General features: G+C 50.5%; 1 long non-coding RNA gene across 2 annotated transcripts in view; it reads left to right on the top strand.

The window, feature by feature from the left end:
• Positions 1-1151: 1151 nt before the first annotated feature.
• Positions 1152-15619, top strand: part of LOC146201865 (uncharacterized) — an 18675-nt gene continuing 4207 nt past the window's right edge. The window contains exons 1-2 of one of the 2 annotated variants that reach the window (XR_014701808.1): positions 1152-1507; positions 1972-2106. This is a non-coding gene — a long non-coding RNA (uncharacterized LOC146201865). The remainder of the gene's footprint in view (positions 1508-1971; positions 2107-15619) is intronic. The other variant, XR_014701807.1, reaches the window with a different exon arrangement.

Genomic DNA, 15619 nt, shown 5'->3' with positions numbered 1-15619 from the left:
ATGCCCAGCTTCGCCACAATAGCACAGCGGCCGGTAGTCCGGGGTTCGCCAGACGTCAGTTCGGCGACGCCTGGGTCACTGGACGAAGGTCGACTCGACAGTGAAGGTGGCATTCGAGCGGCTTGCTCAAGTGCTTCGTAACGTGGTAACAGAGGCGGTATAAAACGGCTTGTGGTGGTTTGTTGCTTTGGAGGTGTTGCGATAAGCGGCGATGTACGCAATGTTTGCTTTCACTTCTTCGCGAACAACATATCGGTGACTGACGCAACTTGCGGATGTACTGGCGTAGGTAAAAGTTTCGCCAGCTCTTCTCGCACGATGGCTTGAATAGTCTGGTGAAGTGAGTCTCCGGAGAATATGGGGTTTCCCGCAGTACAGGTGTAGATCATCGACGCAGTCATGCGCTCGTACTGTCGGGCCCGCATGTGAAGTGTTTTCTCGATGAAAGTTGCTTCCTTGACGAAAGCATCCATGCAAGGTCGCTAGCAGACTGCGAACCAGGCCGGTGAGGAGCTGTTTCTTTACACCGTTCATCAGTAACCGCACTTTCTGCTCCTCCGACATTTTGGACCTGCGCGGCAGAAAAAGGCGCTTTGTCTCCTTTGCGCACATCATCACATTCTTCTTTGGGTGATGGATGCGATTCTGCAGATCAGTCTATTCTTTTCGGAATGCGTTAGTGAATGCCTGCAAAAAATCTAGCTGCTTTGAATGTGTCCTAGGCTATGTTTGCAAGCAAGATTCATGGCTGACATATCAGGTACTTGCCAAGCCCTCCAGGACAAAGTAGACATGGCGCATTTTTGCGTTAGCGTCCCAAGCATTGAAAGTGACCATCCGGTCGAACTGGTCCAGCCAGTCCTGGGCGTCTTCATGCATTGTGGAAGTAAACTGGTGGTGATGGCCGGGCCCAGAAGTGGTGTAGCGCAACTGCAGCGCAGCCAAAGGTCGGGGGGTCAAACGCTCAAATAAAGGAATTATAAAATTACAAATGTAGGAGTCATGCACCCAAGACAAAAATAATAAGTATGCTTTACCTTGTTTTATGGATGAGGTAAGCTATTTTAATAAAACACTTCATTTTCTTTTTAATTTTGCAACCCTCTTGTTACGCCCCCTTTCAATGTTACCGCAGCATTGGTGTGACTGCAGATCTTGCTGGGTGCTTGCGAAGGCGGCAACGAAGCAGTTTCTTATTGCTGTCATGACGCTGTCTGCGATGATGTTCCAGGGAATGTTAAGAAGTTAGCTCTCTTGTCTAAAAATGTGCCGGTTGCGATGTTTTCGCCTAGCATTCAAGTTGCTTCTCAGTCATTGTTATTAGGTCGAATGCTTCCCAGTTTTGTTAGTCCGTCGTTTCTCGTTCTACGTGTGGCCAGCGCTAAGTCTTGTTACGCCATTGTGGCACGCTTTTTGTTTATTTCAATGCGCTTGGCGCCAGTGAGCTCGCGGCACGCGAAGGACTGACGCACCGTGCAACAGCTTGTTTCCCTCAGGACCTTCACACGTGAGCTCCCGTCTGCATATGTAGTCTGCCTTACGTGTGCGCATTGCTAGGTTACACATGTTGGTCAGTGCTGGCTTTGTCGTACATTTTGCTGGTGTGCTTTATCATTGCATTTGTGGGATTTTTATAATGAAGCAGGACTGTTTTCGAGCTATATTTGTTCGACACTCTATTGAGAATTGTGCGGTTATGCGCAGTCATGCTGTACAAGAATGCTGAGCCTGTCCCCTTGAAATAAGTGCTGGTTTTTCTCCCTTCTTGTGCATAATTTCTGGGTTTAATTGTAAACTGCACTAAAACAGCAGGATCCGAGCCTAATAGAATGACAAAGGTGGCCTTTCAAAAGGGAGGCCTCGGAAATACGGCAGGTGCATCCAGACAAGTGATGCTTCATAATTCGTGCTAAGGTTATACGTACCGACGTCATTCAGTGTCACTAACTTTAGTTGGCCCCCAATTTGCAGGTGACTCTGGAGAGCCCATGAGCCGCTTTACATAAGCCGCCATGTTTTGAACTTATGGGCGTTTATGGAGCCTTCGCTACCAGTACCTTGCTTCATGAGGAAGACCATGGAAACGAGGCGGGCCTAGCCGGTGAAGTACGTCACCGCTACCGCTCGTGGGTTCATATTGTCACGTGGTAGTGAAGAGGCCGTATGCACAAAAGAATACAGACGTAATAGCCCTGAAATCAACTCTTTATTGGAATGACTTGCGCTTTTGAGAGGGACCTGCTAGCGTAGGCGATAACTTTCTCCTGTCCGGCACTTTTCTGAACAAGAACGGTGCCTAGGCCCACACTGCTCGAGTCGGTGTGAATTTCAATCTCGGCGTTTTCATCAAAGTGGCCTAGGACAAGAGGGGACTCTATGCGGCGCTTACGTTCGATAAAGGCTTCTGCTTGTGGCGCTTCCCATTGCAAATGTACAGCCTTTGTCAAAAGTGTAGAGCCCGGGGGGTCTGCTTCCGAGCTCTATAGTGGCGCTGATTTAGCAATAGTGCAGGTCCTTACCATTAGGCAGGGTAGAGCAAAAAAGCCTCTTAAGCCATCAAGAGAATCGGAACACTGGAAATCCATTACAAGCCGCACGAAGCGGCTCCGAAGCAGATCCCCTGGGCTCTACACTTTTGACAAAGACTGTACGTAAGCCTTTTTAAGCTGTGTCAACGGTTCGGCGATGCGCGAAAAGTACCTGAAAAATTGTGGTTAGTAAGCGTACAGCCCAAGGAATTTGCGCATGTGCAGCTTTCTTGTCGACAGGCGATAAAAAAACTGCAGCTGTTTTCTTCGGGTCTGGGCGAACACCATCCTTGCTAACGATGTGACCTAGGAACCGCTGTTCCTCGTAGGCGAAGTGGCATTTCTCTGGTTTCAACATTAGCCCCGATGACTTTATTGGTTCGAGCGCTGTCCAAATCATTTTCAGGTGCCTTCAAATCTTGAGGAGAAGACAACTACATCATCCAAGTACACCAGAAAAATCTGCCACTTCAGGCCCGCCAGCACAGTGTCCAGTAGTCGCTGAAACTTCGCTGGTGCGGGGCAGAGGCCGAATGGCACCACCTTGAATTCGAATAGGCCGTCCGGTGTGATGAATGCGGTCTTCTAGCAATCTCTTTATCGACCTCAGTTTGCCAATAGTCGCTCTTTAGGTCCATCGATTAGAAGTATCTTGCATTTAAGAGTCGGTACAATGTGTCGTCGATGCAGAAACGAATTGTGCCATCTTCTTCACCAGAACGACTGGTGCCGCCCAGGGGCTCTTTAATGGTTTGATGACGTCGTCACGAAGCATTTAATCGACTTGCTCGGAGATATGGTTTGGCGTTCTCGCGGTGATACGCGGTATAGGGACTTTGGTGCAGAGGTCGGGTGTGTTCGCCCGTTGATGCGGTGCTTGGTACGTGATGTTTTTCGCCCCTTCAACGCTGACAAGCACTCGCTGTATCTTCGAAGAAGACTGCGAATCTAGTGTTTTCTGCTTCGGGGTGATGCCGGGTTGACGTCAAACGTAGGCTGACGAACTTGGTCGGGTGCATATTCCAGGGGTTGTCGGTGAGGGCGAATACATTTTGAATGTCTGCTAACTCGTCGAAGAAACCAACTGTTGCGCCTTTGTTGAGATACCGGTGTTCTCCAGTGAAGTCCGTTACCAGCACCTGAGCTTGTCTATTTCGGAAATTGGCGATGCCTCTTGCGACGCGTCCTCGATCCAGGAGTAACTAGGTGTTTCCCTCGACAATGCCTTCTATGATTTTGGTATCTGTGGTACCCACAGAGACTACGACGCTTGATCGGGGCTGTACGGTCAATTTTTCATCAAGGATGTTTAGAACAAGGTGACTCTCTAAATTTACCGCAGCACGTACAACTTCATCTGTCAAAAGCTTGATTAGTTTTGAGCGAAGGTCGATGATCGCCCAATGTTCATATAGAAAGTCCATGTCCAGAATCACGTCGAGCGAGCACTGCTGTAAAACCACGAAGCTCGCAGGGTATGTACACGTTCATTTGCGGTTGCTCTTGCAATGTATCGCCCGGACCAGCGCAAGTATAGAGGAGGCACTGCCCGGACCGAGTAATGATCGAGGTAACCACCGGCGGTGCGAATCAGCGGGTCATCCCAAGTGGTGGTTACTTTCTTGAGTTGGGAGGCGAACGGCGCACTGATGACTGAGTAATCAGCTCCTGTGTCTACTAAGGCAGTAACCGAGCGACCGTCACTTCAAGATCACTTGTTCTTGCCCCTGCGCTGCACATACACACGTTGGCTTCGGTGTTCGGTCTCGGCTTCGTCATGTACTCAGGTGACGGCTCGGGCACACCGTTGCCACTTCGCTGGGCGACTTTGCCGCTTTAAGGTCTGGTCGCGTCGTCATCAATGCTGTCGTCTTGTGCAGAGATGGTGTAATTGTTGCAGCTTCTTCACTGTCGTCGGTGACGGATCTATCTTCATTACTTAGCCGTGTAGCAGCCTCACCTCCAAAGGCTGCTGCCTTCAGTTTCCCCTACGTGGGCTAGAAGACCTTTCTCCACACTTCCATCGTAGTTGCGACCAGGCGATGCATAGGACCTGAACCGACGGCTTGATGGCATACACTCTCCGCTGCGAAGATGTCGGTTTCTTGCGGTCGTCCACCGTAGTGGGGCCGTGAGGCACCGATTGCAAAACTGCGGAGGCCAATTTGGGCAGTGGCGAAAGATGTGTCTAACCTCATCACAGTGGAAGCACGGAGGGCGGTTTCTTTAGGTCTTCCAGGCGTCGCATTTCCTGTGGCTAGAAGGTCATTCGTAGGGTTTGCGGGCGTGGGCTAGAGGCGGCTTGTTCGCGACGAGGGGGACTTGCCGGGTCTCTTTGAAAGCAGGGCGGCGTAACGCGCCAGCATAGTTCAACGCAGTGGGATACGTCTTGCGTTGGAGCTGTCGGGACGTCGCAGTTGAGGTACGACCAGTGCATGCTGGACTTCTTAACAGACGACGTCCGAAAGTGTCGCTACTTGAAGCTGTTGGGATGATGGCGGCAGCCAGCGCAGCTCTTCCCGAACGACCTCGCGGATAAGGTACCGCAGGCTGTCTCCGCTTGCAGGTGATCCTTTGTAGGGGCTTGCATACACTGCTTCAAGTGGTCGATTGTATTGGCACATGCGCGCCTCCATAGTCCTCTCGATGGAGGATGCTTCCTTTTCGAATTCGTCTGCTGTTGTCGGCGGATTCCTTGTAAGGCCTGCAAAAAGCGATTCTTTCACACATATCGCATTAAGAGTTTCCCTTTTTCCTTTTCCGTCACGTTTGAATTGGCGTGGTGGAAGAAACTCTTTATATCCGCGACGAGACTCTTTGCAAAGCTGGGCTTCGGACTGAAGAAACAGTTCTGATCTTTCTTTTCTTACCACGCTCGCGAACTGCACGCTTCAATAGTTCCTTCGTGCAGTTCACCCACTTTGTTAGCGAAGACTCGTTTTTTTCATACCACGTCCGCACTGTTCTATCAAGAGCAAAGAATATGTTTCGAAGCTTCAAGACGCCGTCAGTTGCCAAGTTCTGGGCGTCTTCATGGGAAAGACCTTGGAAACAAGGCGGGCCGAGCTGTTAAAATATAAGACATTCGCAGCTACCACTTGCGGGTTCATATTGACAGTGCCTTTTCTTGTCGACCGTAGATCAGAAAGTGAGCCGAATTCGGGAGACAGGTCATGTAGTCGCCGGCTTCTCTGGTGAAGAGTCGTGTCTACCCTGGATGTTCGTCTTGGGCTGGAGTCGAGACTTGAAGGGGCGTCCGGTACATGAAAGATCCGCCCCGCACCTCCACCAGATGTCACTTTAGTGAAAAAGCGTGTAAAGAGCCACAGAGCCGGTGACGCAGAGAGCCGGTGTCGATGTCGATGTTGTCCAAGAACCTCCGACCCGATTGCGAGACGGAGCACTTCGCCGTTTTCAGCTTGTCTTCGCTGCCTTTCACACTGGCGTCAAGCCATTTTTCGCATAATTTCCACTTTTAAATAAAATGTATCACACAACTATTCTGCTTTCAATTTACGGAATAAATTTCAATTTTACGAGATAGCATATGCATCTCGTTCCGTCGAGAAGCAGCCGCAGTCGTAGACGGCGGTCGGGAAAAACAGGGTGGGTGTTTAAGCTCCGTCTTTAAGTGTATTATGGGACAACTCTAATGGCACCCGTCCGCTGGCTTCCCTTGCGATTGCTCCTTCACGTGCGTGCACCTTCTTTAAAATAGGGTAAAACTTAAGCTGAGCTAGCGCGCCTACTCTTAAGGCGAACCTCAGGCGTCGATCCTCTTAATTTTTTACAGAAGCATTACACGTGTACACAAAGAAGAAAACATGCTTAAATATTTCACTGGAATTCAACTTTTAAATGGGGCACGTATTCGTATAGCACGTCTGCATTTTTTTTTTTTTATTTCACTTTTAAGCAAGAGAGGTCTTTACATTTCTATAAGCGCTTTGGACTCTTTTGCTGGGAGAGTTTCTTGACGAGATCATCACGCCGTTGACCCACCTGAAAACGTGCGTCTGAACTTTCCGCAGCGAAAAATTGCTGAGACGGCAAGCTGTCAGCTGTGGGTAGTCGTAATCTCTGATCGATAATCTGTTACTTTTGTCACAGCTTTCACTGATTATGCCATGAGTAATAAAACACGCAGCTGACCTTAGCGCCAGTAATGAATGACAGATGTCAGTTGGTTCGCCAGCTGGTACGAGTTTACTTCCAACTGAAAGCCAGCTAGATAGAACTCGTTGATTCCACTTGACCACCAATTGGGACCTCATGAGTTGCAACTCGTAAGCATATTGAACTAGTTAAATCCAGTTGAGTACCAGCTAGGACCAGCTGAAATCAGTTATAACCAGCTAAAACCATTTCGACTTTTTTCATCTAATTGGGCGAGTACAAAGATTTGTACTCTGACTGGCAAACTGTGAGGCTGGCTTTGGGATTCAGCATACGATGCGACCAACACCTTTTAAAGCATTAAACGCTGCAATACATAAGCGCTAATTTCAGTCATAGGAGATCAGGAAGAAGGTTCACCCGACCTCGAAATTTTCTTTTTCTTTCTTTTTCTTCTTTCTTTTTCAGCTCTCGCGAAGGGGTGGAGGTGGGGGGGGGGGGGGGGGGGCAATTATTAGCTTTAAAGCTCTCGTTGGGCAGGTAAATGATGTCAGAAAGCAGTAAGCATTGATCGTCACCAACCACTGACAATAGGTGGTTAGTGGTTTGTTATTAAATAATAAAAAAAGAAGGGAAAGAGTGTTACCGGCCGCGGCAACTGCCATCTAAAAATCTGAAGCACCTGAGCGGCGGCCGGCGGGAAAGTAAAGGGGATATAGGGAGAGGATAGCGAGGGTAAGTGCAGAGGGGAGCTATAGGAAGAAAAGGCAGGGGGAGCTTTGCACATTATTTACAAAATACAAAAGGTCAACGAGTTCGCGTCGCGCGCAAGTGTCCGAGCACGGTTCGCAGATGCCTGCGCGCGAGTGGCCACTACAGTTGTTTACGATATAGTTACATGGGTGTACACATATACACAGCCGCGTGCACATAGCGTCTTATCGCAGACCTATCGCGCTCGACACAATGCACAAGTTGCCGGTGTGGGATGCATATACGTCGAGGTCGCAAACACGGAGCGTTCGGGTCACGCATGCACTACCTGGCGAAGAGCAATCGGGACTTCAAGCCCGCTTGCTTTACGAACGCACAGAGGCTCACCATTGTCCTGTCACGGGTGCGCGCACTGCCTCGCGGCCATAGGAGCTTCTCGGTGCTGTCCGGGATGATTCCGAATCCGAGCGCCCTATAAGCCGCGAGCACCTGTTATCTGTTATCTGCAGCTCGCACCGCTGGGCCGAATGAGGGACCCAATTAGTAACACGGGATGTTGTCTCAGGGTTGCCTATAGTTAACTGACATGCAACGTTCAGCAACCAACTGCGATGCCATTGTAATGTGACCTGAGGTGCGTCGTCACGATTTTTCAGAATTACATCATTTATGGCATATATGGGCCCCGCCGTGGTGGTGCAGTGGTTAGGGCGCTCGACCACTGTGCCCGAGGATGCGAGATCGAATCCCGGTCGCGGCGGCAGCCTTTCGACGGAAGCGAAAAGCAAGGCGCCCGTGTGCTGTGCGATGTCAGTGCACGTTAAAGAACCCAAGGTTGGTTGGTTGGTTCACAGGGAGGGAAAGGCACAGTATCTGTCACACTTGTAGCTGTGGACACCTGAACCGCGCCGTAAGGGAAGGGAGGAAGGTGGGAGTGAAAGTGGATAGAGAGAAAGAGGAGCCGTAGTGGAGGGCTACGCAGTAATTTCGACCACCTGGGGATCTTTAACGTGCGCTGACAACGCACAGCACACGGACGCCTCTTCGTTTCGCCTCCATCGAAACGCAGGGTCGAAATTTCCGGAGCCCCTCCACTAAGGGGTCTCTCGCAGCCTGAATCCTTTGGGACGATGAATTCCATAAACCAACCAAACCATATGTGGCATCATTTTTGGACATATACCGGGCGTTCTTTAGATGTAAATTTGAAAAAAAAAAAAAAGTAACTGATTTTAGATTAATGTAACCCCTGGCCCCTGGGACTATATTGGGGACTGCGGCGGACGCCCCGTAAGATGCAAAATGCTTCAATTAGTTCGCCAGTGAACTAAGTAGGTTAATTGACTTTTCAAATCTTTATTTTTAGGGAGGATTGGAGCTCAACCTCCAAATAAATAAGCTGAGAAACGAATTCTTAACAAATGTAGCGCGTGTTCAGTGCCCATGTATGTCAGCCTGATAAGCGGTTTTGCATCGTAACACAGCAGCTGCCCGCCTGTGTGGCGTATAAATCGCTCCACTCTACTGGCATCACCTGAGAGCCAGGTGGGCGCTCGGCGGTTCTTCTGCACCGCTTCTGTACAGCGGTCTTGCTGATATATCCGCCGCGTCGGTGCCCGATGTGCGCAGTCATTTCGCCAAGGTATAGATACACGGCGAAAGTAGGTAGATATTTCGCTCTGATCTACAGGGTGTCCAAGCTAACTTTAGCAAGGGTTAGAAAATCAAACATTTGAGGTAGACCAGGGAATCCAGTTTCTGCCAGCCGACTGGCGCACCACAGACAAGTTTGTTTTGCAATTAATAAATTAATACTAAAATAATTTTTCTCAATTACTATTTGTTAACTTTAGAAAACAAATGTGATTTGCAAAGTTGGAGAGCACCTTCAGAAACCCCCATTCCATTTATTTGCTACAAATAAAGCCACACGTGTATCGCTTTCCCGACCTGCAAAGAACGCCTGCGAAAAAAAAAAAAAAAAATCACGTGACTGACACATTTGCGCGCCACGATTGTGATGCTCTCGATCGTGGTTTGAATGAACGAAATCAGCTGCGGCGTGGCTCCATGGCCACGTTGCAGCGGCAGGCCGATATGTCCACGATGGTTCCTTCGCCCGCGTCAGCCAGTCGGCACACGTGACGGGCCAAGTCGCAGTGAGCTCGCCGCGCTCTCTGCAACCGTCGCCAGCATATCAGCTTAGGGCAGAAACTGGACCGTTGAGTCACGGCCGCAGCTAATCTCGTTAACTGACTCAACCACGATTGGGAGCACCACAATCGCGACGCGCGAAAGCGCTAGTCACGTGATAGATTTTTTGTATTTCACGGGCTTTCATTGCAGCTCGGAAAAACGATACACGTGAGGCTTTCGTTATCTAAAATAAATAGAATTAGTTTTTCAGACAGTGTTCATAAATTTTGCACATCACCTTCTTAGGCTAAAAGCAATAGTTTTTAATTAGAAACATTACCCTTAATCACTAAGCAGTTAATTGCAAAAAAAAAATGTATGTGGTAAGCCAGACGGCTGGCAGCTGTATGCAAGTGGTTTCCCTGGCTTACTTCAATTTTTTTTTAACCCTTGTATGTATGTATGTATGTATGTATGTATGTATGTATGTATGTATGTATGTATGTATGTATGTATGTATGTATGTATGTATGTATGTATGTATGTATGTATGTATGTATGTATGTATGTATGTATGTATGTATGTATGTATGTATAACTTTATTAAGGAGCCGGCAAACGACGGGTTAAAGCGCCATGACGCTGGCCAAGCGTCCACCCGGGGCTATGCCCTACTCTGCACTGCCTCATTTGGCCCGTTTTGTGGTGGGTTATGAGGGTGTGCTTTTCGAGCGCACCCGGGGCCTGCTGGACGGCCCATAGTTGAACGTCCTTGTCTGTATTTTGCACCGCACTTTGAAGTTCCGGCGGGTATGTCCTAGATGCAGCTTCGGTCGGGATCCTGGCACAGTCCCACATGATGTGCCATTGGTCCGCCGAACTCACTTGACATGCGCTGCACATATCACTCGTGTAGATGTCTGGGTGGAGGACGTGCACCACTGCCGGGGCTAGGAGTGACCCGGTTCGCATTTGCCTTAGGATGACCGCCTCCTCCCGACTAAGTGCCGGGTGAGGCGGCGAGCTAGGCGGTAAAATTTAGTCACTTTCTCGTAACTGGTCTTTCGGTCTTTTGTGTCGAACCACCACTCGGAACGGTCCCTCTCGGGGGCGCGGAAGATAAGCGCTCGCGCCGCCGAATGGGCCGTCTCGTTGTGATTCGGTGAGGATGCACAATCTCTCGCGTGCGCCGGGAACCAGTTGATGCGGATAGTGTTGCCGCGGTCTTGGAGCTGGAGCTTACTGATGATGGCGGCCGCCGGCGTGCACACTCGCCCCTTGGCAAAGTTGCGCACAGCGTTCCTCGAGTCGTTGAGCACGGTGCGACACTCGGCCTCCGAGATCGCCAGAGCGATGGCAACCTCCTCGGCGTCTGTGGCGTCCGTGCACAGTACGCTCTCTGCCGTTGTCTTGATGCCGATAGCCGCCGCAACGGCCACTGCCACGAATCCTTCTCGCTTGTATTCCGCTGCGTCCACGAACCGGGCGTGTTGTTCGACGAGGACTTTGGCCCGCGCCTGCCGCCGTTCTTGGTTGTACTCGGGGTGCATGTTTTTCGGGATGGGGTCCACGTGGATGTGGGCCCACGCTTCTCGCACGATTGCCGACTGGGAGCTTGGGGATTGTAACCCAGGGACGTCAGTATACTGCGGCCTGTCTTGGTGGTAGAGAGGCGCTCCATTTGCTCAGTGAGCTGCACCTCGGCTATTTCTTGGTGGTATGGACGCCGAGCTGCAGGAGCCGAGCCGTACTCGTGGTCCCCATTAATCCCAGTGCCGTCTTGTAAACCCGTCTGATCAGCGTTTTTGTCTTTGTCATGTTAGTGACCTGCCAGTTGAGGTAAGCCGCAACGTAGACGATGTGACTAATCACGAACGACTGGACGAGGCGCAGAAGGCTGTCTTCACGTATGCCTGCCCGTCATGTTGAGACTCGGTGTATGAGCCGGATAGCGTCCATTGCCTTGGTGGTAATCTTGTTGATGGTCTCGTCGTTGCGGCCGTTCTTGTTTAATAGCAGGCCCAGGACCCTGGTCTTGGGAACTTCGGCGATGCGCTGCCCGGATGCAATCACTATATCTTTATGTGATCGTACTCCCGGGGGGGGGGGGGGGGGGGGGAGCGCGTTTCCGGCCCGGTTGTAATGGTGTGAGAAGGAACAGCTCGGATTTGGCGGACGAGCACACTAGGCCTGTGCCGTCAAGGTGTTGCTCGATGGCAGTAACAGCCTCTTGGAGCTGCTGCTCAGTGCTGGCGTCGGTGCCGCCTGCCACCCACAGGGTAATGTCGTCGGCGTAGATCGTGTGCCGGACGCCGGTCCCTTCTAGTGCCCTCGCTATACGCCGATCATGACAAGGTTGAAGAGCAACGGCGAGATGACTGAACTTGCGGGGTACCCGGGCTGCCGAGCTTGTGTTCGGGAGACTTAAGGTCTCCGGCGTGCAGTTCCACCGTGCGGTTAGCTTGGACACCCTGTATACGCCGGACGCGCCTGCTGAGGTCATGCTGCGATGGGAAGCCACTTATCAGGCTTACACCTGTGAGCCTTGTGAAGCGCGCTACAATTCTTTTTAAAGAATGTTTTCATTGGCTATACGATTTGGAGGACGCGCTCCAATTTTGAAAACTAACCCGCTAAAATAAAATTTCAAAAGATTATCAACGTATTTAGTCATTAGTGGACTAATCGAATCATTTTCACTCTGACCTGTTGTCCGCTGTAGCCCCCAAATAGCCTAAGGGCTAAAATAAATCCAAAGCCAGTTATATATATGTATATATATATATATATATATATATATATATATATATATATATATATATATATATTGTGAGCCTTCTGTGGACCTTCTTTCATTTGTACATGCCATCATCATCTTCTTTCATTTGTACATACCATCATCATCGTCCCGCGGCGCCGGCTCTGGCGCGTGCCTGGGTTGGTGACCGGATTAAAACGCTGGACAAGGCTTCGCTGTCCTTGCCGCCACGACCTCGCCGTCTTGACCTAGCCTTCTTCCACAAGTGGTGGAGGTGAGAATTGATCCCCTTGCTGTTTTGTGCCCTGCCTCTCGCTGGAGCTACGTTCCGGTCGCTGTTTACTGCCTGCCACCATCGTTATGTCTACCGAGAGCACCCAAGAATCGGCAGGACCCTCTACCTCGGCTGCACCACCCCCTCCGACTATGCCCGCACGACAACGCGACCCGCCGCTGTTCGCTGGTCGTCGCGACGAAGACGTCGATGACTGGCTGGACACCTATGAACGCTGCAGTAACTACAACCGGTGGGACGACGCTCTAAAATTTCTGAACGTTTCTTTCTACCTCATTGAGGTCGCCAGAACCTGGTTTATTAACCGCGAACCCCACACCACTAACTGGACAACATTCAAGCAGCAGTTCCGCCAATATTTCGCCGACCCAGCAGTTCGCACTGAGGTCGCGAAGAACAAGCTCGCCTCTCGCCTCCAAGGTCCCGATGAGTCGTACGCGTCTTACATAGAGGCCATACTTGCACTCTGCCGGCGTGTTAGTCCCACCATGCCGGAACCTGAACGCGTACACCACATCTTAAAAGGAATTAATTCTGTGGCTTATAATACCCTGATTGCCCAGAATCCTTCTACTGTTGACGCCATTATTGCGACCTGCCAACGCATCGACCAGCTGCAGTCCTCCCGATTGCAGCCCAGCATTGCTACAGGCCCGACCTATGCTGACCTGGACCTACGGGCACTAATTCGAGCCATCATCCGGGAGGAGCTCCAAGCCCTCAAGCCTGTCTGTCGACACGGGTGCGATCATTCTTCCGTACCTTCTAATGACGCCGGTCTACGCAACATCATTAAAGATGAGCTGGCAACAATCACGCGACCTATGCCGTCCGACCCTCCTGCACCCCGCCAAGCATCGACTTACGCGCACGTCGCAGCATCACCTCCTCCTTTTGTTCCGCCGCCCCAACTGGCATCGCCCTACAACCACATCAACGCCGTGACGACGGCTCAGCCTACGCCACACTATTACGCACCCTGGCGCCCCTCTCGCCCAGTGTGCTACTACTGTGGAATACGAGGACATATATCCCGCTTCTGCCGTCGCCGTATTCAGAACGAGCGGCGTGGTTATGACGCATTCGAAAGTGACGTGCCCTCATATTATCAGCGACGACCTCCTATGTCCAGCCCACCTCGAAGATCATCTCCACCTCCAGAATCCTCGTCTGAGCCTCGTGGAACCCATGCGTCCCGACGTCGGTCCCTATCCCCATACCGCCGCTCAGTTTCCCCTCTCAGACCCGCAACAACTCTCCCTGTCCGCCATCCGGAAAACTAAGCGTTGCAGTTTCCGGAGGTCAAACTGCAGTCTGCGAACTTACCAAAAGTCCTCCAGATCGCCCGTATAATGTGATTTCTGTTTTCGCTGAAGGATTACCGGTAGAAGCATTAATTGATACAGGGGCTGCAATTTCTGTCATTCACGCTGATTTGTGCTACCGTTTGCGAAAAGTTACGACACCATATGATGGGCCTGAACTCCGTGGAGCCAATGACGTCCCTTTGCGCCCTTTAGCAAAGTGCACCGTACGAGTTGTTATTGACGGCGTCCGCCATCATGTGCAGTTTGCTGTGCTCTCTCCATGTGCGCATCTGATAATTTTTGGATGGGATTTTTTGTCAACCGCTTCGGCATTAATTTCTTGTGGCGACCGTGTTATCCATATGAGAGAAAGCGATTTTTCATCTGAAGTTTCTGAACGACATCATCCCCTCGTTACCGCCGCTGATACTGTTCTGCCTCCTCAGTGCGAAAAACTGCTTACCGTTGTTTCTGACCACATCGCTGACGGGGACGTACTCATCGCACCATCTTATCGTCATCTTGAACGCGGTATCGCCTTCCCGTCTAGTCTTGTGAGGTTCTGCAACGGCTCAGCGACAGTAGCGGCCACTAACACTTCACGTGAATCCCTCGTGCTCCGAAAAGGAACTTCTCTCCCCTGCAAGGTGGATGTTCAACCTTTGTCCTTGATGGTGCTCACCGCCCCTCAGCCTCAGCACCGTGTTTCGACAGACGTCTCTCTTTCTGTTCTCACAAAGACTATTAATCCTAACCTCACGCCGAACCAACGCCAAGAACTGCTGACATTGCTTCGACAACACCAAGCCATTTTTGATGCCACTTCCCCACCACTGGGACGGACTAGTGTTGCGCACCATCGCATCATTACTGAAGGTAACTCTATCGTTCGCCGACGACCTTATCGGGTTTCCCTCTCTGAACGAAAGGTAATTGAAGAAAATGTAAATGACATGCTCCATCGCAATATTATTCGTCCCTCGACAAGTCCATGGTCCTCCCCAGTAGTGTTAGTTAAAAAAAAGGACGGCTCGGTACGCTTTTGTGTTGATTACCGCGCACTCAACAAAATTACCCGCAAAGATGTATACCCAATGCCAAGAATTGATGACGCCCTTGACTCTCTCCAAGGCGCCCAATATTTCTCGACTTTGGACCTCCGCTCGGGTTATTGGCAAATACCTATGCACGAGGACGATAAAGAAAAAACCGCTTTCGCACTCCCGATGGCCTTTACGAATTTAATGTTATGCCTTTCGGACTTTGTAACGCACCAGCGACATTTGAAAGGATGATCGATACTGTGCTTCGTGGCCTAAAATGGAGAACCTGTTTATGCTACTTGGATGACATTGTCATCTTTTCGTCAACTTTTAACGACCATCTCACGCGCCTGAATGAGGTCCTCACGTGTCTCGCTTCAGCGGGCCTTCAGCTCAACACCAAGAAGTGCCACTTTGCACAGAAGGAAATTAAAATATTGGGACATCTAGTCAGCCATGACGGCATTCGTCCAGACCCTGAAAAAATTATCGCGGTCTTGAAATTTGCTCGTCCACAACGGACTACACAATTGCGCAGTTTTCTCGGCCTGGCGTCTTATTTCCGACGTTTTATAAAGCATTTTGCAAGTATTGCTGCTCCCCTCCATCAACTACTTAAAGCACGCAGCCCTTTCGTGTGGACTGAACAGTGCGAAGCTGCTTTTAATAACCTGAAGCACGCCCTCACATCAGACCCTGTTCTTGGCCACTTCAGTGACAGC

This window comes from Amblyomma maculatum, chromosome 1 (assembly GCF_055883805.1).
Source record: "Amblyomma maculatum isolate TAMU_Amacu chromosome 1, ASM5588380v1, whole genome shotgun sequence".
Classification (NCBI taxonomy): domain Eukaryota; kingdom Metazoa; phylum Arthropoda; class Arachnida; order Ixodida; family Ixodidae; genus Amblyomma; species Amblyomma maculatum.
The sequence above is the reverse complement of the archived record's forward strand: the minus strand, read 5'-3'. Positions and strand labels throughout refer to the sequence as shown.